Here is a 26,756-nt window from a genome sequence, read left to right on the forward strand (position 1 = left end):
CAGTAGGTGTTTCTATAGGGCGGTGACGTGGGCAGGAGGAGGGGCAGGGTGGGGGGAAATAATGTATGGATTACGGAGTTTTACAGGTAAGTAAACATTTAAATACATAAAACGAATTTCGTTGCGCACACTGCATCCCCAAATGTGATGCAGTGTGCGCAACGAAATTCGTTTTATGTATTTAAATGTTTACTTACCTGTAAAACTCCGTAATCCATACATTATTTCCCCCCACCCTGCCCCTCCTCCTGCCCACGTCACCGCCCTATAGAAACACCTACTGCCGACCGCTACTGCTGCATAGGCTCTGCCTAGAGTGTGCTGTCTCAGCAGGCTTATCTCCCTCCACGCTTTATTGTTTATATTTGGAGGCAGGTTTGTGCCTGCTCATTTAGCCTGCTGTGGGGTTTCACACTCCCCCTGAATTGTATCTTTGATACTTCCTTATTGTTTGTCATCTTGTTGGCTCTGAATTAATACTCTTGGGTATAATGGCAAATTATTATGACGCTGAAGATGACTATTACTATGGGGATGAGGATGATGATTCTTAGGAACAGAATTTGGTGGAGCAGCTGGATAAAGGTGTCCAGCAGTCTGTCAATAAAGCACTTGTCCGTGCTATTAATCCTCTTAAGCCTCATTTAAATCAATATGCGCAACAACAGGGTTGGTTGCCTACGTCCAAGAAGTCCTCCAAGTCTCCTGTCAATCCCCACAGGTCTGACTTTCAGAAATTAGCTAAGACTTTGGCGACTGAGGCTTCCCAGTCTTCTGCGCCTCAAGACACTGACGTTTCAGATGATGGGCATTCTTCAACTTCTGAGCACGACTCTCCCCCGCCCAGGAAGCGTGTTCGCAAGGAACATTTTGTTGATGCTCCTGAGCGTCCATCGGTGTTGAACTTTGAACCAGCGGATATCGTCCATCCCAATTCTTCCTCATAGTTGCCCTCTCCTCATTCGTCAGCCATTTGATGCCTCCGTTAGGGTCAGGCTCCGTTCTGAGTGCCCGAGGCCTGATCTCGCAGACCATTTGGCAGAGACGCCTGAAGTAGACCCCATGATGGTCACCTATTTGAAGAAATATTCTAAGGACCCGAAAAAGGGGCTTGACCGGTCTTGGAGGTCTTGCCAAGACAAATTGCTTGATATGCTTGGTCCTCTGACCAAAATTCTTGATCTTGGATTTCGGGCTAAGGAGGCCTCGGCTCTTGTGGACCCGGATGAACTGATAGAATGGGCGCAGAGAGCTATCTGCCAATTAGGTAACACTAATTGTGCTGTCTCTTCTGAGCGGCGCCGATCAATACTGTTGAAGTTGAATCCGAAACTAGCGGAGCTTTCATCCTCTGAGTCGGGTCCGGAGGCGCAAGGTCTTTTATTTGGGCAGCCTTTCTTGAAGGAGCTTACAAAGTTTGTCTCCACCTTCAGTGGCATCGACAAAGCGCAGGCATCCTTACGCCGGGCTATGCGTCCGGTTTTTGCCAAGGCCGGACGACAGCGTGGACGCTCGTTCGGCCGTGGGTCACACCAACAGTCCCAGCGAGGTAACTCCTCTCAGCGTGGTGGAGGACACGACTCCGGCTATTCCACTAGAGCGAACTTCTACCCCTCCCGCAAGGGAAAAGGACAATATGGCAAAGGTCATTCTGGAGGACAACAAGGACATTACCAGGACTCCAACTCTGCAGGTGAGCCTGATTCATGCTTGCGATGTGATGTTGGGGGGCCGAATACAATTTTTTCTCGAAAACTGGCGCATGATCTCCAGCGATGCATGGGTGCTAGAAACCGTACAGGGGTTCAAGATAGAGTTCTATCACCCTATGCATCAGACCCGTCCACCCCCTTGTTTAAGTTTTTCCCTTTAAGATCAAGCTTGCCTCTCCGAGGAAATAAACGTTCTTCTCCAGAAAGGGGCGATTCTTCCAACCGTTCGTCATCCGACGGGGTTTGCCAGCTCAGTCTTTCTGGTCGAGAAGAAAGGCGGCGGGTCTCGCCTGGTTCTCAACCTGAAAGACTTCAACGGAGGGGTGGTCTACTGGCACTTCAAGATGGAGGGCATCCATTTCTTGAGGGATCTCCTGCGCGAAGGGGACTGGATAGTCCGCCTGGATCTCAAGGACGCGTATCTGTCGATACCGATCTTCAGGCCCCATCGTCGGTTTCTCCAGTTTCAGTGGCAAGGAGTTTGGTACGAGTATCAGGTTCTCCCGTTCGGCCTTTCGTCGGCACCATGGTGCTTCACGAAACTACTGAGACCAGTTGTGGAACATCTGCGAGCTCGGGTGTCAGGCTGATTATTTATTTGGACGATATTCTCCTTATGGCGGATTGTCCGCTCAGACTTCTGCAACATCTGGAGTGGTCCATCGGTCTTTTGCAATCTCTCGGGTTTCTGATCAACATTCCGAAATCGGTTTTGACTCCAACTCAATCTATAGATTTTCTGGGGTTCAGGATGACTCGGTTGCTTGCCAGCTCCTCTTGCCCGGCCAAAAGATTTGTTACATCAAGAGGGAATTGACATCTGTTATTTCCAGACAGACTGTGTCATTGAGATCGTTGGCACGTGTAGTAGGTCTGTTAGCCTCTTCCATTCAGGCCATCTATCCGGGCCCTCTGCATTACAGAGCAATGCAGCGTCTGAAGATCCAACATCTCCGGAAAGGCCTCAGGTACTCGGACCAGATTCCTCTGACGGAGGAAGTGAAGTGGGAGATGCAATGGTGGCTAGACCACATGGAGGCCTGGAATGGTCGAGCCCTATACGGTGCGTCGCCGGAACTAGTGATAGAATCCGATGCCAGTCGATGGGGTTGGGGAGCCCGTTGCGGTCCTGTCTCGATGGGGGGTCGTTGGTCCCGTCAGTAGTTGTCTCTCCACATAAACTGTCTGGAACTCCTAGCGGGTTCTTTTGCGATAAAATGTTTCTCTCCCCATCAAACCAGTTGCTGCATTCTTCTCCGGATGGACAACGTGTCCGCAGTCCGCTATGTCAACAAGCTGGGCGGGACTCGATCCAAGGTGTTGGAGGAGATAGCCAAGGATTTTTGGCATTTTTGCCTGCAGCAGAAGATCACTGTTATTGCGGAGTATCTTCCGGGTCGCAACAATCAAATTGGGGATTGGCACTCCAGACATCTTCGGGATTTCAGCGACTGGAGACTTCACCCTCGAGTGTTCCGTTCCATTCTTCGGCGTTGGGGCCAGTGTCGCATAGACCTGTTTGCCTCTCGCCTCAACACCCAACTTCCACGATTTTACAGTTGGAGACCGGATCCGCTAGCTCTAGCCACGGAATCCTTTCTTCAGGATTGGCCATTGACTCTGTGCTATGCGTTTCCCCCATTCATGATGCTCCCCAGAGTTCTGGCTTACACCAAACGGTTTCGAGCGAATCTGATTCTGATTGCTCCGCTCTGGAGGGCTCAAGCGTGGTTCCCGGTTCTCCTGGAAATGTGTTGCGAGCCTCCTCTCCTTCTTCCCCAGAAGTGGAATCTTTTGCTGGATCCTCTCGAAGATCCGCATCCCCTAATTCTGTCAGGCTCTCTCCAGCTGCTGGCGTGGCGGATCTCGGGGATCGCTGGACGATCCCGGGCATTTCTAGCGACGCTTCCAAATTCATTAGTGAGGCATGGTCTCCCAATACTCACAAACGATACAAAGGTGCTTGGAAGGGGTGGTGTAATTGGTGTGTTCAACGGGAAGTTGATCCCGTTTCAGCGGATATCTGTTTGATCATTAATTTTTTGGTGTCCCTGGCCCCTTCAGGTCTGGCTTATAGGACAGTCAATAATTTTCGTTCCGCTATTTCGGCTGGCCACATCCAGATTGATGGCAAGCCTGCTGGTGAGCACCCCTTCATTTCCAAATTGCTTAAAGGTATTCGTCTCTCGAAGCCTCCCACTCCTAAGTATGTTTCTTTATGGGATGTTTCCATTGTCCTGCGGTTCTTGGAGGCCTGGCCTTCCAATCCGATGTTGTCCCGTAAACAATTGTCTGCTAAGTTGACCATGTTGTTGTGCCTTGTATCTTGTAAACGTGTGTCGGATGTCCGCGCCTTAGATCTTGCGGGTCGCAGTTTCACTCCTGAGGGTGTTACTTTTCGTCTTTCCAGACGGACTAAGTCTAAGACTACTTTCATTACTTATCCGTCTTTTCCCGCTCATCCCAACCTTTGTGTTGTGCAGTGCCTTAAGGAGTATGAGGTAAGTACTGCTTCTTTACGTTCAGACATGCAGGGTCAATTGTTAATTGCCTTACAGAAACCATTTCGCCCTGTCACTCCAGCTACTCTGGCGCGCTGGTTGCGTTGGCTTATGGCCGAGGCGGGCATTGATGTATCTGTGTTTGGTGCACATTCTGCACGTGGAGCAATGGCTTCTAAAGCTTTTTCCATGGGTGTCACCCTTTTTGACATTATGAAGGCCGCAGATTGGTCTTCTGATTCAGTTTTCAAAACATTTTATTACAAACCAATTGATAGTATTGCTTCTGTGGTGGTGGATCAGCTTTGAACAAGCATAATCGGAGCCTCCTATCCTGACATAGAATTCAAAATTTGCAAACATACGTGACAAGAATTTTCAATTCTATTAAGGACAAGGAGGCGAGGATTATCCCACCCATTGTACTTGATTTGCATTGTATGTACTGTAATCTGTTTTGATGCTGTTGCAAACCTCTTATTCCTTGATCTTTTCCCCCCCTGGATTGCATTTGACTCTCTTGCATTATTTGGATATTACGGCTATGTATCTCTTTCAGGTTCAGACCCGAAGTAGAGTTTGCCGACTTCCTCCTGAGTTTCATCTTTCTCCTGGTTCATGGACCCAGAGTTCTTCTACTGCCTGCTTCCAGATCCTTTGGATTTCTGCGGCGTGTTTGGAGTTGTTATTGTTGCTCTACTTTAGATTGCATTTTGGACTTAAAATGTTTCCTCAACAAAGAAAGAGGAAGAAGGACTAATGTTGGGACCTTTTATACTGTAGTCTCTATGGTCATTTCCTAGTGTTCATGGAAAATGTAGTTTTTGGTTATTTTTATTGGCTGCTGAGCATTTCATTAAAGAAATGAGAAAGCATAATCCTCGCCTCCTTGTCCTTAATAGAATTGAAAATTCTTGTCACGTATGTTTGCAAATTTTGAATTGATACCTAGACTCCTACTTTTATCGTTGGGAAATAACATGATAAGTACCAGTATGCAAAAAAGGAAAAATGATCAACAGACTCAACTTCAGAGCTGCGCTGGTCTGTCCTGGAACAACCTTAAAGCAGCCCTTGAAAATGTTCTAACTCCAACCCAGCACTGGTAGCAGAACATTCCAAGGACTTTGGTTTAACATAGGACCAGTCAGTGAGTTCAAGTACAGTTATATTGCACCAATTCTCTTCAGAAATAAAAAAGTGTGTGTGTAAATTGGGGATGAGGGCATGGTACATTCCTTCATTTTCCGATGAAGGTCACCCTTTCATTTAAGCAAAACGTTTTACCTCTGTTTATCACTTTGGTATGTCATTTCATGTGACAACGTGACACCTTGTAGTCTGGGTACTTGTACTGTACCGTTTTGGTATTTTTTTTTAGGCCAAGTTGTCTGGTGCATTCTGGGCTTTAAGTGGGATGCAAAAAGTGTGGGAGGGGTCTCTAAAAGGGAGTAACCTCTGTAATTTAGGGCGTGGCTTAAACATGCAAACATAATTTATGTGATTACAGTAGAGTGCCACCCAACCATATTTTGATTACTCTACGAGCTTTCTGTTATTTTAATCCACATATAAAAGACAACTGACAGTCACCTAAAACCAGCCAGGTCTATTGGCTTTGTCAATGGTTGTTAGCTGTTTAAGCTGAATAGGTAACAACAATTTAGTTGTAAATAACATTGAACATATTTCAATTCTGATATTATGAGACTGTGAATTAAACATTAGTGAGGCCTTAGGAAAGGGTAGTGGTTTAACGTTATGTTCATTTTGTGTTAGCCATGTATGCATGCTTTCCCTCCATATCTTAATCATCTGCATATGTCACAACCCTGTCGCTCTCAAGCATTCGCCACATACCGGAAAAAAGGACCCACCCATTCCCCTCAGAGGTATGTTATTAACTAGGATACTCCTCACAGGAATGCACTGCTCTCAAGTTACCCAGTCCTATACATATAGAGTTTATCCAGTATGGATCTTTTGTTGCATGCTGAAATTTGTAGTCCCGTAAACTCATACTATCTCAAACCTATTTTACTACTATGATCTCCCTAATGCCTTTCTAGAGACTCTTCCCTCTACCATCTCTTTTTTATCTCAACCTAAACCTCATCTTACATCTGCGATCTCCCAAGTAACCCTTTCTAGACTCCTCCCTAGTCTACCCTCCGTTATCCTATTCAATCCAATTAACAAACTCACATGTCCACCATTAAAATGAACTCATATTTCCTTATACCAATCTACCACTATCCCTTGTGGGTTCTGGAGTAGCGTGCTACTCGTCGGAAAGCGCTTTGATGCCTCGCCACATGTAGTAAGCTCCAAATAAATAAAATTACAAATGCCTAAGTATTGAGCTAAACGTACCATCCAGGCTCTAATAGAAGCCTTAATACGACTATTAACCGTGTGTTGGTGAGGCTAGCCATTCAGCATAAAGGCTTCATTGTGAATATCAACATACACAGCGTCCATGTTAATGATCTTGCTAATTACCGTCACATTTATCATATGCATAATATACTTGGCCTTGTGCTCCTTTGCCCGACCAATTACGATCGAGCCCTGCAAGTGCAGCAAGGACCAGGCTCTCTATGGAAATGTGCTTTTGCTGGCGCTGCCTGGAAAGTTTATCAATATTTGTCCTAAACTTTTCAATAACACTCTGATCTTCTCACATAGCTCTTCAGCGAGGTGAGCCTGCAATAAAGGATTGCAGTTTGCCTTTATTTTAATAGCTCCATCAGTCGGAGTAATAGAGATGGATAAAATGTGACTGCTGCACGCAGCCAGTCCTGCAAGGGTTGAAAGATTGCAACAAAAAAACGCTCTCAACAGTCAGACAAATATATAACATTGTTGTTACGTTTTTCCTGCACAGCGCTTGTTTATTTTGTCCTCCAATCTTTAACTTGTCTCCTTGTGGCTGCACGCAATTCAAATGTGCTTGGCCGCAGCATGCTTTTTTTTCTTTGTTCTCCGCCCTTGACTTAATCTTTTGCATTATATTACCACCAGTAATTGCACAATATATTGACTTTCTCAATAAGCAAGTAATAACACTTTTATTGAGTTTTAGTAACTTATATTGCACAACTGCTTACCAAGGTGAAACGTACAACAACAAAATTATTATTAATCACATAGGCGAAACATAATACATTTACCAATGCTTGTTTCTTTCAGTTCTATATAGGGTTAATTTAGCCCCAGACAAGCAGGGGTTTACATGTGCACTAGAATACACAATATGGGCCAGATGTAGGTGATCCTATTTTACCGATTCTAAAATACCGAATTTTACTGATTCAGTATTTTAGAATTGGTAAATGGGACGTAGGTAAAAATTCGGATAAATTTACCAAATCGGTAAAAATCGGAGTTTCTGATTCGGTATTTACCGATTTAAATACCGAATCGGTGAATACCGAATCAGAGATACAAAATACAAGCAATTGAAGATTCAAGCAATCTGGTGCATCGACCCCCACCCACCAAGCAACAGAGGAACCAACCAATCCTGTGCATCTACTCCACCCCACAACCCGGAAGTGGTCACACCCATGTAGGTGCAGACTAACTGAACAACCTGGAGAGCTGTGAGACACTGAATGGCTGTGCTGAGCTGAGCTGAGCAGAAGTGCAGGATGGAATCCCAGGACTCACAGAGGGAAGTGCCAGACCGCAAAAGAAAAATGAAGTTCAGCACAGCTGAACTGCAGGTGCTGGTTGAGGAGGTGGTGAAACACCACAACCAGCTATTTGGCAAACAGTCTCTGCAGGTAGCAGAGGCTGTGAAAAGGAACACCTGGCTGGGAATCCAGGCGAAGGTGAACGCCATAGGGGTGACCACTAGAGAAGTTGATGACCTCAAAAACGCTGGTATGATCTCAGGATCATAACAAAGAAGAAGCTGTCAGCACAAAGGAAAGAGGCCAGTGTGACAGGGGGAGGAAGGAGCAGGGCATCTGCCCTAACTTACCTGGAGAAGCTGGTGGAGCCCACCCTGGAGCCAGAGAGTGTTTTTGGTATTGGCGATGCTGACAGCTCAGCCAGAGCTGCAACAAAACAAGGTAAGGAACATGTTCAGCAATTCTCCCCCCTTCCCCAATGTGGCTGTGTGTTACAAACTTACTACAACAAGAGGTATCCAGGAGTCACAACCTAGTGTTTTTACTCTAGACTGACCATCATATGACTAACAGGTTGTGCATTGAATATTGTTCATGTGTGAAAACCATTCAACTACTCATATGCTCAACATGCAACCAAGGTAGGAATTTTTCCCATCAGTTGCCGTTCTGTACCACCACTATCACATCATTTGGGTCCTCCTTACCCAGGAGTTAGTACAAAAGAACAGTCACACTGTGTAGAGTGTGAAGACTGTGTGAGTGAGGAGACTGATGTTATTTGTTTCGCTGGGTGGTATCGGTATGGTGTTGAAATGATAGTTACAACTGAAAGAAAGCAGTGCAGTGAAAAAGAGTGGTAGTGAGTAAAATTAGGTGGAACTGAGTAGAATAAGTGCTTTATTAGTTTCTCTCAGACCCCCAAGTCTAAAAACAGGTGAACAGTGAAGAGTAGATTTAACAAAATATCTACTAGCTAGTAGATATTTTGTTAAATCTACTCTTCACCGTTCACCTGTTTTTAGACTTGGGGGTCTGAGAGAAACTAATAAAGCACTTATTCTACTCAGTTCCACCTAATTTTACTCACTACCACTCTTTTTCACTGCACTGCTTTCTTTCAGTTGTAAATATCTACTAGCTAGTAGATATTTTGTTAAATCTACTCTTCACTGTTCACCTGTTTTTAGACTTGGGGGTCTGAGAGAAACTAATAAAGCACTTATTCTACTCAGTTCCACCTAATTTTACTCACTACCACTCTTTTTCACTGCACTGCTTTCTTTCAGTTGTAAATATCTACTAGCTAGTAGATATTTTGTTAAATCTACTCTTCACTGTTCACCTGTTTTTAGACTTGGGGGTCTGAGAGAAACTAATAAAGCACTTATTCTACTCAGTTCCACCTAATTTTACTCACTACCACTCTTTTTCACTGCACTGCTTTCTTTCAGTTGTAACTATCATTTCAACACCATACCGATACCACACAGCGAAACAAATAACATCAGTCTCCTCACTCACACAGTCTTCACACTCTACACAGTGTGACTGTTCTTTTGTACTAACTCCTGGGTAAGGAGGACCCAAATGATGTGATAGTGGTGGTACAGAACGGCAGCTGATGGGAAAAATTCCTACCTTGGTTGCATGTTGAGCATATGAGTAGTTGAATGGTTTTCACACATGAACAATATTCAATGCACAACCTGTTAGTCATATGATGGTCAGTCTAGAGTAAAAACACTAGGTTGTGACTCCTGGATACCTCTTTTTGTAGTAAGTCTGATGTTAGGGGCATGTGTCCAGTTCGGAGTCGTTAAACTAGCCCTTAGACCCTCATTTATATAGTGTGTTGTGTGTGTTACAAACTCCAGTACAGGGTTTTGGATACACCAGCATTGCATCATGGGAGAGGTAGTCATTGCAACATACATCAGTACAGTCATCATGAAAAACAGCAAGGCATGCCGCACACTACATTCAGAAGCAGTTGAGGACATTGAAATTGTGTGACAGGATTGTAATTTAATAATGAAATACAGGGTTGCAGCACCACTAAGCCAAAGTCCATATCTGTCCACAGTGGAGTCATCGCGCAGGACAGCGCAGAAGAGGGGGAAAAGGGCACCCCCAAAGGGAAAGGAGTGAGGATGCAAGCAGGAGTGCAGGGCCAAGCACTAAAACACCACCGGCACCCAGAGCACAGGCAGCTGCCATACCAGAGGCAGGCATAACAGCACATCCATCTTCGCCTCTTCTGTATGACTCACCACAGGAGAACCCACCAGCACAGTCTCCCTCACCAGCTTCAGAGTTATCGGAAGTCTTAAGGCCCAGGAGGCATGATGTTCCCCCTCTATGAATCCTTGCGACTCTGATGAGGAAAGGGAGGGTGACACCCAAACTGATCCACAGGAGGCAAACAATGCTGGGCTGCAGTCACCCCTGAAGGTGTGCACACACGTGCAAAACGCCGTAGGGTCCGGGAGAGCAGCACAAGTAGGCATGGTGACAGGGTCTTCTGCGAGCTGGAGGCCACAATGGGAAAAGTGCAGCACCTGCAGGTGAAAACAATATCATCAGTACAGAGACAGATGTGCCACCTAAACAGCAACATGGACAATATGAACCAGGGCATCAGCTCCATGGCGGAGAGCATGAGGGACATGGCAGAGGGGATGCGGGACATGTCCCAGGGCATGGTGGCACTATGTGAAAAACTAGATGAGGACCGCATACAAAGGCGCCGGGAGAGGCAGTGTATGCAGCATCAAACCAAGGTGATGAACCGTCTGGCAACTGCCACTTCCCTGCTATGTCGGCGTTCTGTGGCGATGCAAGAGGGGCTTGTTCACTGCTGCACAGATCTCTCCAGGGGGATGAGGATGGTGACATCTGCCATGGAACTGCTGCTGACCAACCAGTCAACCAACGCTGGAGATGTAGGTGTGGGGGACACTGATGACACCACCAGCGGGAGCAGCAGTAGCACTCCCATACAGGACATACAGAGAAGCAGCAGGCGCCAATCTGCAGGCCCTGGCTTAACAGCCAGTTTTGAAACCCAGCCTCGGGCATCCCGCACTGTTATACGTGGGCGCAGACAGTAATGCTGCCCACACTCCAGAGAACATGTTAGGGTGAGGTAACCCGTGACCGCCTACTTAGGTTGTCACAAATTGGACTACAATGATGTGTCATTTGACATTTGCCGTAGTGCCCATTAAGCTACGTCATTCACATTCATTCCCTGGTTGTGTCTCCTTACTTACTTAAAATTAGCTGCGTGTGATCTCTTCCCTTCTCAGTCTCCCATCTGTTGCTGGCGCTACTCCTGCTGCATAGGGCTCTGGCTGTTCAGTTCCATCATCAATGTTCTCATGATAAGTCATATCAACTTCTGTTCCTTTCTTGGTGGCAAGGTTGTGCAGCATGGCACAGGTTGCAATGATTTTACAGCAGATGATGGGTGAGTACTGCTGTGCACCTCCGCTCTTGTGAAGGCAGCGGAACCTGCTTTTTAACAGTCCAAATGTGTGCTCAACAATGTTGTGTGTTGCTCTGTGTGCCACAATGTAACGTCTCTCAGTCCGGGTAGATGGATTCAGGTAGGGGGTGAGAACAAAGGACCGCACAGCATAAGCGCTATCGCCTAGGTGGAAAAGAGAGTGCCATTAGTTACATACTGAAATGACATTCATCTGCAGTATCTATCAGGGTGTGTCACAGTGATTTACCTAGCAGGTATCCTTCCCCAAATTCTCCAGCAGCAAGGTGTGTGTAGATCCCACTGTTCTGGAATATGTAGGAGTCGTGATTGCTCCCAGGGAATTTCGCCACAATGTCAGTCATTATGTTGCCAGCGTTACATATCACCTGCACATTGATAGAGTGGGTTGACTTTCGGTTCCTGTAGATGTATTCTGTGGCTGCAGGAGGGCAGATTGTGATGTGGGTGCCATCAATACAGCCTATGACGTGAGGGAACTGTGCCAGTTGATAGAAGTCAGTCTTTGTTTTGAGCAGTTCTGCATGTATGTCAAGGAAGCTGATGTAATGATGCATTCTCTGCATCATGGCCTCCAGGAACTTCTGGAAGAAACAGGACAGGCAGCTCTGGGACACCCCACCTACCACAGCAATCACCCCCTGGTAACTCCCAGATGCAAGCAGGTGTAGGCTACAGAGCACCTGCACATGGGGTGGGATGGCGTGCACCCTTGGTGTTGAGTGGTCCAGGAGTGGGTGCAAGTCCCTGATCAAGTCCAGGATAGTTTGGGGGTGTAGCCAGCACCTTTGCAAAATCTCTGCCTCAGTGAGATGGAAGAGCGTTATCCTCTGTCTGTAGACTTGCTCCTCCCTTCTCCAGACCCTCTCTCCTGCTGCCTGTAGCCGTAGCCGCCTCGCTATCACGTAGAATGCCACCATTCTGGTCACTGGCATTTTTTATAGCCTGCACCTGCTTACCACCTGCCTTCACTCCATGGTAATTACCGTCTCTTAAATACCGAATTTCATCAAATTCGGTATTTTTGAAGTTTCCTACATCTCCAAACTCATTTTTTACCATTTCTTATTTACCGATTCGGTAAGTTCCGATTCAGTAAATTACCGACTCCCATTTATCGATTCTGTCTTTTTTGGGCTCCAACATCTCAAAAGCCCAATACCGGTCGGTAATGGCCGAAATTCAGTATTTTCGGCCGTTACCGACTGGTATTTGGCTACCTACATCTGGCCCTATATCTTTTAAGTACGCAGGGATGAAGTGATTTGCACAATATTTTAGGATGTTGAGCAGCGGCAGAGACTCAAAACTAATTTCTAACTTCCAAAGTCAGAAGCTCTCTCTTTTAGGCCCCCTCTCCTGCGATGCTGTAAAGATCCTTTTTCCAGTCAATTTGATGAAGATCAAAGAGCTTTATTTGAGAATCAAGGCAGATATCTACAGCACAGCTTCACAGCTCAAAGATCAACTCCTATAATCAAAAGCTAACATTCTATCCTAGCAACATAGCTAACATTCTAATGATGACATGCAGATGTACTGAACTCTACACATCTCCCTACTTAACATACACTAAATAAATTATACATTTTTTTTCTTCCTATAAATCATATTTAAGGAATAAAATACATTTCCATTTTTAATATTCAAAAGACATCAATCTTCAGAAACATGAACCGGAGCACGGCATTTGCATATGTTTCCAGTACTCCAAGCTGATCCATCAGATAGGATAACAACATTTCTTTTTATAGACTTCACTTGAATCGGTGCAGAAAATTTGCTGTCACCCTTTATACTTACACCTCCACGTTTTATGGTCACCCAATCACCAATCTCAAATGTAATATCTTTCACACTCTTCCTATCATTATAATATCTAGTAGATTCAGCTTGCATTTTAACTACTTTATCTTCTACAGCAGTTATGTCCGCCCACACATAATCTTTCACTTTCAACCAACCAGGAAGCTCGTTGACACCAGGTTCACGTCCCTTTAAAGATATAAATGGAGAAACCCCTGTTATTAAATGCGGCATAATCCTGTAAGACCACACCAATTTTTTTAATTCTTCACGCCAAGACAAACCATTAGACAGGGAAAACTGAATATTATCCATAATCAATTGGTTAATTTGTTCCACTAAACCATTAGCTTGTGGCCTAATTAGAGCAACCCTCTCATGAATGATCCCAAATTTAGAAATAAATTCCTGCATTTCTTTCTACACCAATTGCACACCATTATTTGACACTAGTGTCTTGGGTATCCCTTCATTCATAAACACCCTTTCCATAAAATCAACAACTCTTTGAGTATTTATAAATTCTGTGCTTTCCACCACAAACCATTTAGAATGGTAGACAAAAATGACCATCAAAAACTTGCTACGAGTACCAAGCTTAACAATTGTCCCAAGAAAATCAATTGCCACTCTTTCCCATGGACGTTTGGGAAAAGTTGTAGACACCAATGAAGGCTGCCTTACAACTTTAGTTTTACCCGCTTGAGCACAAGCGTAACACTCTCTTACTTCATCCTCAATCTCTCTATCCGTTCCAAACCACTAATACGATTGTCGGACCCTTCTCTTAGTCATATTCCTGCCTAAGTGTCCCTCGTGAGCAATATTTATAATTTTCCCTCTCAGACTTGCTGGTGGTACAAATTGATATCTCCTCAATAGTTTTCCTTCACTTACACTCAGTTCAGCCTCAACAAGGTAGAAACATCTGAATCTTACATCTTCAATAATGTTTTGATGCCACCCATGAGAAACACAAGTAATCACTTGTTGTAAAAGTTCATCATTTGACATTGCATTTGTCCATTCCTCCTTGCTAAAAGCATGTTCAACTCCTTTAACATCATGTACTACATCAATCATGTTGTCCCATATTATTTTCCACACCCTCAACTGGCATTCTAGATAAATAGTCTGCTACTACATTCCTGAGACCCTTAACATATTCAACAACAAAATTAAAATCAAGTACAGACAAGATACACCTTGAAATCCTAAGGATAACATTTTCTGCTAATCCTCTGCCTCCTTTGAAAAGATGAACTAACGGTTTATGATCAGTTCGCACATGAAAAGGAAGAACCCATACAAAGTACTTAAAGTGCCTAATCCCAATACAACACGCTAACGCCTCCCTCTCTATCACAGAATTTGATAGTTCCACATCTCGCAATCTTCTGGAAGCAAATCCAATGATCTTTTCCTCACCATTACTCAACTGAGTCAAAACAGCTCCAACCCCTACTGCACTTGCATCAGTAGTAACAAACGTCTTATCCTTAACATTAAAATGCCCAAGAGTAGGAGCACTAATGATGCTTCTTTTAATGTTATTAAATGCCTTGTCACAACCCTCATTCCAAGTAAAAATAACTCCTTTCTTCATCTGCAGTCTCAGTGGTTCAACAATTTCTGTAAAACCCTTGACAAATTTTGAGCAACTCAGCAAGTCCTAAAAACGACTTAAGCTGATCCTTATTTTTTGGAATCAGAGAGTCTCTAACTGCAGCAATGATACATTTTTTAGGCTTAATACCATCTTTGCAAATTTCGTGTCCAAGATACGTCACACTATCTTTTCTTAACTTACATTTTTCTTTCTTTATGGTCAGTCCATTATCATCCATTCTTTTCAATACCACACTGTATTTTCCTACAATTAAAACATCATCCTGAAAACACAAAACATCATTCATGTCTCTAAAAATCCTCTCCATCACTCTCTGAAATACCGCAGAGGCGGATGCTAAGCCAAAAGGCATCCTACAATACCGATATGCCCCTAACGGCGTCACAAAAGAGGTAAGATGTCTTGATCCACTTTCCAAATCTATATGATGATACGCCGAAGACATATAGATCTCACTGAAAACAGTACCACCACCCATAGCTGTTAGCATTTCAGAAATATTTGGCAAAGGTTGTCTATCTACCCAAATATTTCTGTTTAAATCCCGTAAGTCCACACACAAACGAATTTTGTTTCCATCCTTTGGTGCTACGACTATCGGGGCCAACCACTCGGAGGCCTCGATTGGTTCAATAATTCCTTGTGCAAGGAGTTTTTTAAGTTCACATCGCAATGGTTCTCTCATTAAATGGGGTAAATTTCTAACTTTGTGTACTACTGGAATAGCATTTCTCTTTAAAATAATTTTGTGTGAGAAGTTTTTCAATTTCCCAAGGTCATCAGAGAACACTCTTGAGTACTTTTCAAATAAATCATTTTGATAGATAGAATTAATATCGTGCACAACAGCAGACATAACAGGTTCTTCAGCTTTAGGGTTGAAGATAATATTTAAATCCTTTTGATGGCGCCAGCCCAACAAATTCGAATTGTTTGGTTAAATACACCCTTCCATATACTTACTTTCCTTTAAAGAATATTAACATCCATTTGAGGTCAATTATATCAATAGTTTTTCCTCCATACCCGACAGCTCTGATGTCAGGCTTAGTCCATGAGTTAACATCAGATTTACTTTTCCACACTTCATTATATGTTTCTATGGATAACAAAGTGTAAAGACTCACTGAATCAACTAGCATATTAACATCATATGAGTCTAATTTTATGATGCAGTGAGGCTTGGTTAACAATTATGTGCTTTCTCTAACCACATCACAATCCAAAACTGAATTTTCAGAATGTGATTCTAAATCATTACTGTACACTTGATCATATTTAGTAGAATCACTGTAACCATCAACACATATTATAAGCTCCCGCATATTATCAGTAACATCACCCACTTCATGTACTTGATCTGATTGCGTCTGTCCCGACTGGATCTTGGTCCTACACGCTTTGGCAAGATATCCCCTTTTCTACAAATTCTACACAAGGCATTCCTCGCAGCACATTTGGGACTAGAAGCAATGTGACCAGGTGTCCCACAACGGTAACACTTAACAGTCCTCATGTCAAATTTTGGAATATTATTATTACCTACAGATCTATCAATTTAACAGGATTTTTTTTATAGGATATTTCTCTATTTGCTTAACTAATTTAGTTTCATCAACATAGGCTTGAGTTTCACATTTCTTATTATTCTGATCTCTACTTAAAGAATCACTTCAAACTTCCATTTCCTTAATCCATATCTGAGTATGTTCTAGACTTTTAGCGATTTCAATTAGCACTTCTGGAGACAGATCTTTAATGAGAAGTTTTTGTTGTGTTATCTAATTGTTAGTACATCTTACTATCTGGTCTTGAATAAGAGAATCTGCTAGAATTTCAAATTGGCATGTAAGAGATAGTCCCCTTAATGCAGCAACATAGGTACCAATATCCTCATCAACTTTCTGTTTGCGACTAAAAAATGTATGCCTCTCAAGGACCACATTCACTTTAGTAGTAAAGCGAAACTCTAACATTTTCATTGACATTTCATATAGATTAATGGGTTGACCATCTCCCATTCCTAGAGAGATCTCAGGTAGATCTTCATATAATCGATGCCCTTCAACTCCAAGATGATGGAGTAATATAGCTTGTTTTCTTATGGGTCCATATTTATCTGCCCCAGTAGCCAAAATGTAAGTCAAAAATAGTTTTTTCCAATCCTTCCAAGGGATCGCCGGATCACCTGGAGTAGGTAGGAAACTTGGAGGAGCAGACATGGATTGATCACCCATAAAGATAAAACAAAGGATTAGAATATATATAATACAATGTACCTGGAAGGAAAGTGTTGGTTAAGAAAACAACAAATCAAAACAATTAGTTACTATAAAAAGATAAAACAATATTTTAAAATGACAAACAAGATTATTTAATGTCTTCTATTTATAATTCCTTTCCAGTCCTTCTATTTATAATTCCAAAGACTTCTAAACTGTTGTAGTCTTTTCCAGTTCAATAGTTCCAAACTGTAGAAAACTGTTCTCCTCTTTTCTTCAAGTTCAAATATTCCTCAAGATAGATGCAGTTCTCTAAAGTAATGATTGTATTTTGATAAAAATGATCGTAAAGTAATGTTTTTCTAATGAAAATCCGCCCAATCTCTTAAAATGGCAGCCTAAAGAAACACTCGGTCCTCTTTTCAAGGGAAATAGGGCTTGCTTCGACGAAAATCCAATATGGCTGCAATCACCATACACCAGTTAGGAAGGAGTTCAAAGAATTCAGTCTTTAACACTCTTGCTATTTCTCAGGCAAGCATGTAAATCATGAAAGTTTCAGTATTAAAACATCCAGGTTCAATATTTAAACAAATCTTCAGAAGTTTTAGTAAATATTAAGGAAAATAAATGTTTGCTTTCTTCATTGGAGAATCCAGATTTTCCAATTTCGAATTAAATCTTGGAAAGTGTAGTAAATATTTTTTCATCCAACAAATTTTACTCACAGTATATTCAAAGGAGGTAGGACACGATATCAGCAGTTGTAGGTTCCAGCTAAATCTCAACAGGTAGATAAATATCCAATAAGTCCATAAATCCAGGGTGAAGGTATCAATGTCTCTGCCCCCTGCGCAGAGAAGATCATCTTGTCACCAATGTAAAGATCCAATTTCCAGTCAATTTGATGAAGATCAAATAGCTTTATTTGAGAATCAAGGCAGATACCTCCAGCACAGCTCATAGATCACTTCTTATAGTCAAAACCTAACATTCTATCCTAGCAACATAGCTAACATTCTAATGATGACATGCCAGATGCACTCAACTCTGATGACGTGCCAGATGCACTCAACTCTACAGATGCTTTATGTCGATGTGAGCCAGTGAGTAGGGCAGGCTTTAAGCAGTGCGAAAGTTGTCGCCGCACTGGGCGCCTACCTCAGGGACTCGCTGTGTTTAGTAATTACTAATGATTGAAGAGTTGAGGGGCACTTTTGCCTTGTGGTAGTGAGAGAATTGGAGGAGGCAGTCACTAGGGCGCCACCAGTGCTAAAGCCGGCCGTGCACTTGAGCGCATTGCAAAGCCTTGTTAATTAACTTCCTAGGTATCACATTACTCCAATGTCACGTACACAGGTAGTATTAGTTGTGGCCCCTGTAAAGAATGCATTATTAACAGGTATCCGTAAACACCCACTGTGGTTCTGGTATACCTTGGCGCAGATTTACAAGAAAGTGACACATCTATAGTGATGCTTCACTTTCCCTGCGCCACCCTGAGAAATCCTTGCACCACCATGGATGCGCCGTATTTACAATGGTGCAAGGACTGATAGATGTGTAAGAAATTCTGACTCATCTGTTGAGGCAAAAGTCACGCATTGCTGGAGTCATGTCGCAAGCACGACACAACTCCAGCAATGCATTTAGAGGTCTATTACTACTACACTGTGTCACTCTTTATGCCTGCTTCAAGCAGTGGCGTCCTCGAAGTGACACAGTGAAATCTTCTTGATTTCACTGCGTCACTTTTACGAGGCTTTCCTGCGTGGGAACACCTACCCTGCATACATTATACCTGACGTAGGGCTATACAATGTGACACATATTCCTAGATGTGTCACGTTGTAAATTGGCCGCATTGTTTACGCCGACTGCTGTGTCACAAAAGTGGAGCGATTGCGGCGCAAAAGTGTAACAAGGGGCTTGAAACTCTGCCCCCCTGAGCACTACATTGCAACATTTGCGCTGTCTTTTCTAATTCTGAACACGTCTGAATTGTAAGGGTTAAATGCTGAACACGTTTGCATTGTAAGGGTTAAATGCTGAACACGTCTGCATTGTAAGGGTTAAATGCTGAACACGTCTGTATTGTTAGAGTTAAATGCTTGTTTTGGCAACTTTACAAGCAGCGGCGCTAGTAGCAGAGTGCCGTACAGAATCACTCTAGTTAAGCGTAAGGATCGTGGACACCTGTAGAGGATTTTTTTTTTTACTGAATCACATTAAAAAGGTTTAAAAACTCAAAGTCTCGTTTAGGCTGGTTAATTACGATTACATTCAAGACTTTATAGGAAACAATTCAATGAAAAAAGAAACAATGGATAAAGACGGTAGGTAATTGGAGTTTTGAGGCTCACAAAGCGCGCGGTAATGAGTATGACAGAAATTGCAGTCAGACATAAAATAATCTGTTTGTTTGGAAAAATGTTCCAAACCGCCAACAAGCAGCCAAAAGCATGGCTTTGATTGAATTTTATATGAACTTGAAAATAGTTTTTCTGAGGTGGTTAAGTTAACCATGGAAGTTTCCAGGCTCAAATATGCAGATAAAGTTCCCCCGTCCATTGACTTTTATCGCAAAGCAATGCAAGCTATTCAAACCGCGTAATGGGGATTCCAGACATGGATGAACTGCAGAAGCTGGTTACTGTAGATGTTTTGACGCTGGTCCTACGGCATTAAGGAACACAGGGCTTCAAGTTGGCTACCTGCCCACCACAGGTGTAATACATTAGCAATCATTGATATTCATAATATGGTGTTGTTATTTTTATAGCGCAAGCTTCGCTGGTGCACTAACGGCGGTAGGGGCTAGCTGACTATACATTAAGTGGACTTTACGTATTTTAATTAAACAATTACATTATATTGTATATATTTACAATAGCCTTGCATTTCACAAAATTACATTTTAGGTAGATTCACTTATTCCCCTAGGATCACAAGATTTGTGATGATGTTGCAGAACAACCAACATGTGCATACAAATAAAAGAGAGAACATGAACTCTCTCAACGATAAGTAAGAAGGTGGGGAAAAGGAGAGTTTTTGATCAATAGATAATCAATATTAAAAAGAAAGTAGTTGGGAGTGGAAAAGGGTGGGACAAAAAACCTCAAAACATGAGTGAAATTAAACATAACACAACCTTATAAGTATTTAGTTATACAGCACAATATCCTTGGTGCAATAACATCAGCTGTTGCATGGCTAAAAACTTATAAGGTCCCAAAGGTAAGACCTATTGGCTATGCCAATACTTGTTTTTATTGGTAAACCCCGTATTACATCTCATATGGACGCCAGTGTTACAGTTTTGTAGATGAATTAGGCATCTACGGCCACATGCATCAAAGTCCAGTTTTGCGATTCCTAATTTGCGATTTTTACCGAATCGCAAATAAGGAATCGCAAAACGGGATGCATGATTGAAAGTGCATAAAATTTGCAATTCGGTAAAAATCGCAATTCTTACCGAATCGCAAATATTATGCAAATTCCAATTTGCGATTTCGCAATTCCCATTGATTCCTATGGGCCAAAAGGCCCATAGGAATCAATGGGAATTGCGAATTCACAAATTAGGATTCGCAAAATGTTGATGCATTCCATGGGTGCAGGGGGGCATCCAAAGGACCCCCCCCTGCACCCCGGAAATGTATTTTTAAGTGCATGTTTCAAACACACATGTCCTAAGGACATGTGTGTCTGTAACATGACAGTGTTTTGAAATGCAAATTAGAGCATTTTAACACATTTTCGCAAATTACCACGAGGTTCAACCTCGTGGTAATTTGCAACCCCTAATTGCGAATTCGCAATTTTAAAATTAATCATGCATTGCTTTTAAGGAATCGCAAATTTGTGATTCCTTAAAAGCAATCGCATTTTTGGAATTCGCTAAAAATAGCGATTTTACCAAAAATGCTTGATGCATCCCAAAAACCTATTTAGGAATCGCAAACGGCCGAATTTTGCGATTCGCACCGTTTGCACTTCCTAAATAGGTTGATGCATGTGGGCCCTAGCTTCTAGTTTTATTTGAGTTACCTTCTAGGTATCAAAAAGAATCATAGGGAGATTGCTTTTATTCTTTGTGCTCTATGAATTTTCGTTTTTAAACGTTCAATATTTTGCTACGATTTGGATGAAATATATATTTCTATGGATGTTACTGTTCATCTCTTGATACTTTTTTACACTGGTATTACTATTTGCTGTATTCAACACAAAATGCCTCCTCCAAAAGACAACAACATGTCAAACAGACCTGGGGCAGAGTTGCGCAATAAGTCAAACTCTTACTCAAGAAGTGTATCCTTACCACTAATCTGCAGGTCGTGGTGTAAATGCTACAACGTTTAAAAAGGTCTTATCTCATTCCCACCCGAGGAACAAAACGTGTGAGAACAAAGAGAGAGCGCCTCACGGTAGTAACACCAGAGGGGGTTCCTGACCTGGTATTGTCAGTTTACCCACTTCTCATCATTGGTCCCTGTGAGATTTGGCCTTTTCCCCAAAATTTTTCGCCTCTTAATTTCCCTTTTAAAACAGAATGCCCTCATGATAACAACAATGTGTAGGCCTTGGGTGGTGGAGAATGCCCTGTGTAGTTTAAATCTAGTGTTAAAATACAGGTGCCTTATACCCCTAATATGGCTGCCACAGACCACTGCTGCAGCAGCGTGGTTTAGTGGGCGCATTCTAGTAGCCAGGGGCTGGCTGGAACCATCAGGCAATGTATCCATCTTAGCCTGCCAGCCTGTCCACAGGTAGAATGGTGGAACCTCCTGGAAGCCTCTGGAACCTTCTGGGTGAGGTGAGGTGACACCAACTGCCACTACCAACTGTCAACTGGCAGTATATAAGGAAAGGGAGGGAAACTTTCCTGAGAGGAGGGACTGAGGAAAGACCTGGGGAAGTACCTACGCAGGAGGATAGGCAGTGGGGGTCAGGGCAGGGTCTTATGATGCTGGAATGACAGGGCCTAGTGTGCTGCTTTACAAGTGTTGAGGTATCCTGTTCCCCCCCCACTGACCTAACCCTGCGGAAGGGAACCCCCAGGGACCACTTGAAGGGATTGGCTGAGAAGAACTTGGAACACCAGCCACTAATTTATCCCCCCTTCAAGGAACAAGAAACCAAGCAACTAAATCAAGGAACAAGAAACCAAGCAACTAAACTAAGGGCGCAAGAAACATCACGCCAAGAAGAAAACTAAATCCCCACAGGACTTTTGAGGAACTACCCAGGTATTGGCGCTGTGTCACTCCCTGTGCCCCTCCTGACGCCACCTGGGGGTTCCTGCGCTAACCTGCCACTGCTGGGTGGCTTGACCTGTGAACTGCCTTTATTTAAAGTCAGCTACTGCTGAAAGCGCTATAGTCTATTGGTGTAAGCGCTATTGACTGCCTATATTAAGCGCTGTGCTAGTACCTCAAGTGCTTTCTTGTGTGCCCCAGAAGAGCGCTGTATTATGCCTCCAAGCGCGTGACTGGCTGGGAAATGCCGTGCCCTGTGGTAGCGCTGTGAGACCTGCTGTAGTTGACCAAGCGCTAGGCCTCTGCGCTAACTCTGGACCCAGGCGCTGGACTGTTCCAGGCTATGGTGCCAATGGATGGCTTTCCCCTGCATCTGAAGCGCTACAGTGCCTGTGTAAAGCGCTATGTTTTGTTCTTCTTAACAGCGCTAGAGACTGCGTGCCTTGAAAAGCGCCGTATCCTGTGCCCCTGAGGAGCGCTATATTTTGCCCCAGGCGCTGTCAGTATTCAGCGCCCTTCTGCCTGCCATTGGGTCGCCCCAGAGCGTCGAGAAGTGCCCCTCAGGCGCGGCCTGTGCCAAGCGCTTACCTGTAGCGCCTAGCGACGTGTGGAAGTTGCCCGGGCGGCCCTCGGTGCCAGGAGAGGGCCGCCGCCACATCTGAGAGCCGTCGTCACCGCCGCAGCCCGGCCGTGGAGTGAGGAGTTTCCCCGGCGGCCCCCGGTGTGAGGAGAGGACGCCGGTACGTTTAGGAAGGCCCGCGGCGGTCCCTGAAGCTGCAAGGGAGTCGGCACCCTTGTCACGTACGGGGGCGCGCCGCGTCTAGAGCCGCGCCCCCGCCTGCTTGTTCGGCTCTTGGCTGCTGCCGCGCTGAGACTTGGGCCGGCCTTGCTGTCGGAGGGGCCGGACCAACCCCCCCCTCCCCGAGCAGCACGGAAGCCGGGAAGAGATCCCGGAGAGCTCCCTGAGGAGAGGGAGAGCCCTCCCTGAGCCCCGCCAGCGGACACAAGCCCCACGAGGCCCAGACATTGCCGGAAACCTCCGCAAGGGGCCCGATCGGTCCGAAGGTTAAGGTAATCCTCGGGGAGGAGGGCGGGAGGCCACAGAAGGCCCGTGTCCGCCCCTCTCCGGGGAAAAGTTGTTACTGGACCCCAGTGGCCCCGTTGTGCCCCCAGCACTACCGGAACTGGGCAGTGGCCCAGATTGACTGGTGGGCCCTTTAAAGTTAACCCCTGACTGGGGGACGTGACTGCTTGTTGCCTAAGGCCTGGGTTAACTTTGCCATAATGAAATACTGGGATTGTTATTCTAAAATGTTTTCCCTTTCATGAGGAAATGCTGATCTATGAAAAAGGAAATGTTTAGTCCTGTTAGTTCTGCAATCCTGGAGGGCCTATTTGATGACATGTTAAACCCCTACAGCCAGGTATTAAAAGGTTCTGCCCCCAAACGTAGGATATGTATATTTCTGTCTAAGGCAGTGTTGTCTGAATGCTGTTAGCTGCCTCAGAAAGTGGTTATCCTTACCTAAGGAAAGGTGGTTACTTTACCCAATGGAATGCTTGTTCAGGCTCCATGGAAATGCCTATGCTGGTTCAGAGAGAGTAATTAACTGGGTGCCTTAGGTAATAGGGCGCTTAACCCTATGTGGTGAAATGTTCTGGGGTCACATGTCATGTTTATTCCAGCCTAATGTAGTGGTTCCCGTAGGCCTCTAGATATATAAGGAAATGGTTACTCCCATTAGAGGAGAGATTTATTCCTGATTAATAGGGATAATGCACTGCTATTCCAGCCTCAGGTGTTGTAGTAGTTTAACCTAGTTAAAAGAAAGGTTGATTCTTACCTGATGAAATGGGTAATGCTGGTCAAATGAAATGTTTTACATTGAAGTCTTTTCCCTGTGTGAGGAGAGTGATAACTTTGACCTATAGTCAGTTATGATACATCATTTATCTATTTATGAGATGTTTTACTCCTAATATGGGAGAAGAGTTATGCACAGCTAATGTTCCCTCTAATATGGTGTTACATATTTAAGGAAATGATGACCTACACTTAAGGAACCGTTTATTCCACCATAGGGCAACTGTTAATTAACTGCCTAGTTATTTCATGTCAACTGAAATGAAGACTGAGTTTAAAAGGACAGGAACTGCCTAGCGTTGACTCCTGAAATGTTTATTCCTGGGTAAGAAACGGTTTACCCTTACCTACTGAAATACATTGCTCCAATCTAGGAAAGTGTTCACTCCTACTAGGAATAACTCATAGAATGGTTTAACCTACACAAGAGGTCATTTATTTATAATGAAATGTTTTGCCTCTTGAGTGTTATATTTGTTGAAGCCTAAAGTTATTTATGATACACCCTTTATGCATTCATAAGTTTGACTCCTAATAGAGGAGGTGAGTTATGGCCGCTTAATTCTGAGGCTAACAAGATGTTACACATCTAATGAAATGTTTTTATTATCACTTAATGCACTGCTTACTCCGACAGCGGAGAGATGTTACTGTTATGGAGATGCTCTTCGCTTACCTGAGGAAAGGAATATGGGTATTTAACGCATTGTTGTATTCATGACTTTATAATGTAATTCTTACAGGTGATAAGAAGCAAGGCATAGGTCAGGCCTGTGTTTTACTAAAAATGTAGTTATCCAATATTTAATATTTATGGAATATCTAATATTTATTCAGCTGAAGTTTAATGCCAAGTGTTGACACACAGGTATCTGAAAGGAGAGCTATGAAGCTAATTTTATGATGAATTCCTAATACCCTGATCCTGCTCTATCTTAATAAAGTTGACTTGAGTTTTTACACAAGCTCACTGGAGTGGTGTCACTAATTGCGTGCCCATGTTTCTGACTCTGTGGTTGCGTGTGCTGTATGGTCGCTTAACACATATGCTTTCTGATGCCTACCCGCTCGTGCCATGCTACCCTAGGGGACTGGTGACCCCAGTTCCAACAGTCCCTCTCTCTTGGTCGTGACAAAACAGATAGAGAAAAACAGAAAGACACCGACAAAATTATAGATGTGTGAATACAAACTACCAAAAGTGCTGTGTAAATGAGCGAGCTAATCAACCACTCATCTATCTCCAAAAAGTGACCAAAAATCAGTGAGTGCACCTAGAACCCCTGCAATGGCCAACGTGCAAGAAAATGGCCAATGCTGTTAAAACTGGGAGCCACTTACTAGCTGTAGTGGCTTTATTCTGTTGCTGCAAGTTGTCCCGATTTAAAAATGGTTCAAATTATACCATGCTAAATGATGCCGACATGTTTCATTGCTATCATTTCAGCAAATTCATCAGGTCAAAGTTGGGGTTTACTGATTCGGGTTCTGTTTTTCTCAATTTTCAATGGCCTGTGGTAAGATAAAAACAACACACGCATACATCACAGCAGTGAGATAGTATGTGTGAACATTATGTAATTGCTGGTATTTCAACAACAGTGCACACACAGAATACAACACAGATGACATATACACTCATTTACCTGATGGCTGCCCGAAAGCTGCATACCAGCAACCATCAGTGGTCAGAGGGCAGCGTGTCAAAGGATCACGTGCTCCAGGGCAATGCAATATAAATTAATGCAACCTGCAGACATAAAAGACGCACAACAGTGCTGTGAGGGCGCTAATCTCGTTCACTGAATAAAAGCCCTAGTTTATGTCAAAACAGTGCCCATTCTTAAAACATGAACAGGACTCGCATAAGAAAAGCCTTGCTTTACAGTGGGAAGAACACACGAGCAAACGAGTAACACGCTGTACTTAGACTCAAGACAGGCTCGGGCTTGCAGCCCCTCGTTTCGTGGCGGAAAGTGAAAACTTCTTGAGAGGGAATGAACACCCGCCCGCTCCCACTAAAGACCTGAGTCTACAGACACAGCCTCACACATTCCCGATCTTACCGATACCGGCCAAGCTCGGTCCCAAGCTCTCCCCGTAATTGGAAACGCTGGCGGCAGAGCTTAAACCGGCAGAGCGGCGTGTCACGTGTGGACGCGTGATGACGTAGTGTCATCATAGGCGCCCCAACGTGGCGCTGCCATTTTAGATTGGGAGAATATGTGGAAAGAAATAAAGGAAGGATTCACAGAAAAGGGGTCATATAGAAAGTGGTGATGCACCGATCTTGGTGGTGTAAGCACTGGTATACTTTATTATGATGGAATAGCACTCGGAGGGTCCATCTAAAGTTGTGCACATCTGGGCAGGCAGGCTGAATCACCTAATCCCAACAATGCGGGTGCTAAAAAGCCAGTGTGTGCCTTAGACCCCTACATTACACATCATAAAGCGGTCCATGAATACATCTTGATGGAACGGTATGTAAACATCTGCCAGATGGGGATACAAGAGGAGTCCCAAGTAAAGAAACAATATACAGATGTCCAAAAAAGGGTGCATGTCAACGCCTGCTAACTTTGTTCCGTTCAATGGAATCATT

This window comes from Lissotriton vulgaris, chromosome 4_1 (assembly GCF_964263255.1).
Source record: "Lissotriton vulgaris chromosome 4_1, aLisVul1.2, whole genome shotgun sequence".
Taxonomy (NCBI): domain Eukaryota; kingdom Metazoa; phylum Chordata; class Amphibia; order Caudata; family Salamandridae; genus Lissotriton; species Lissotriton vulgaris.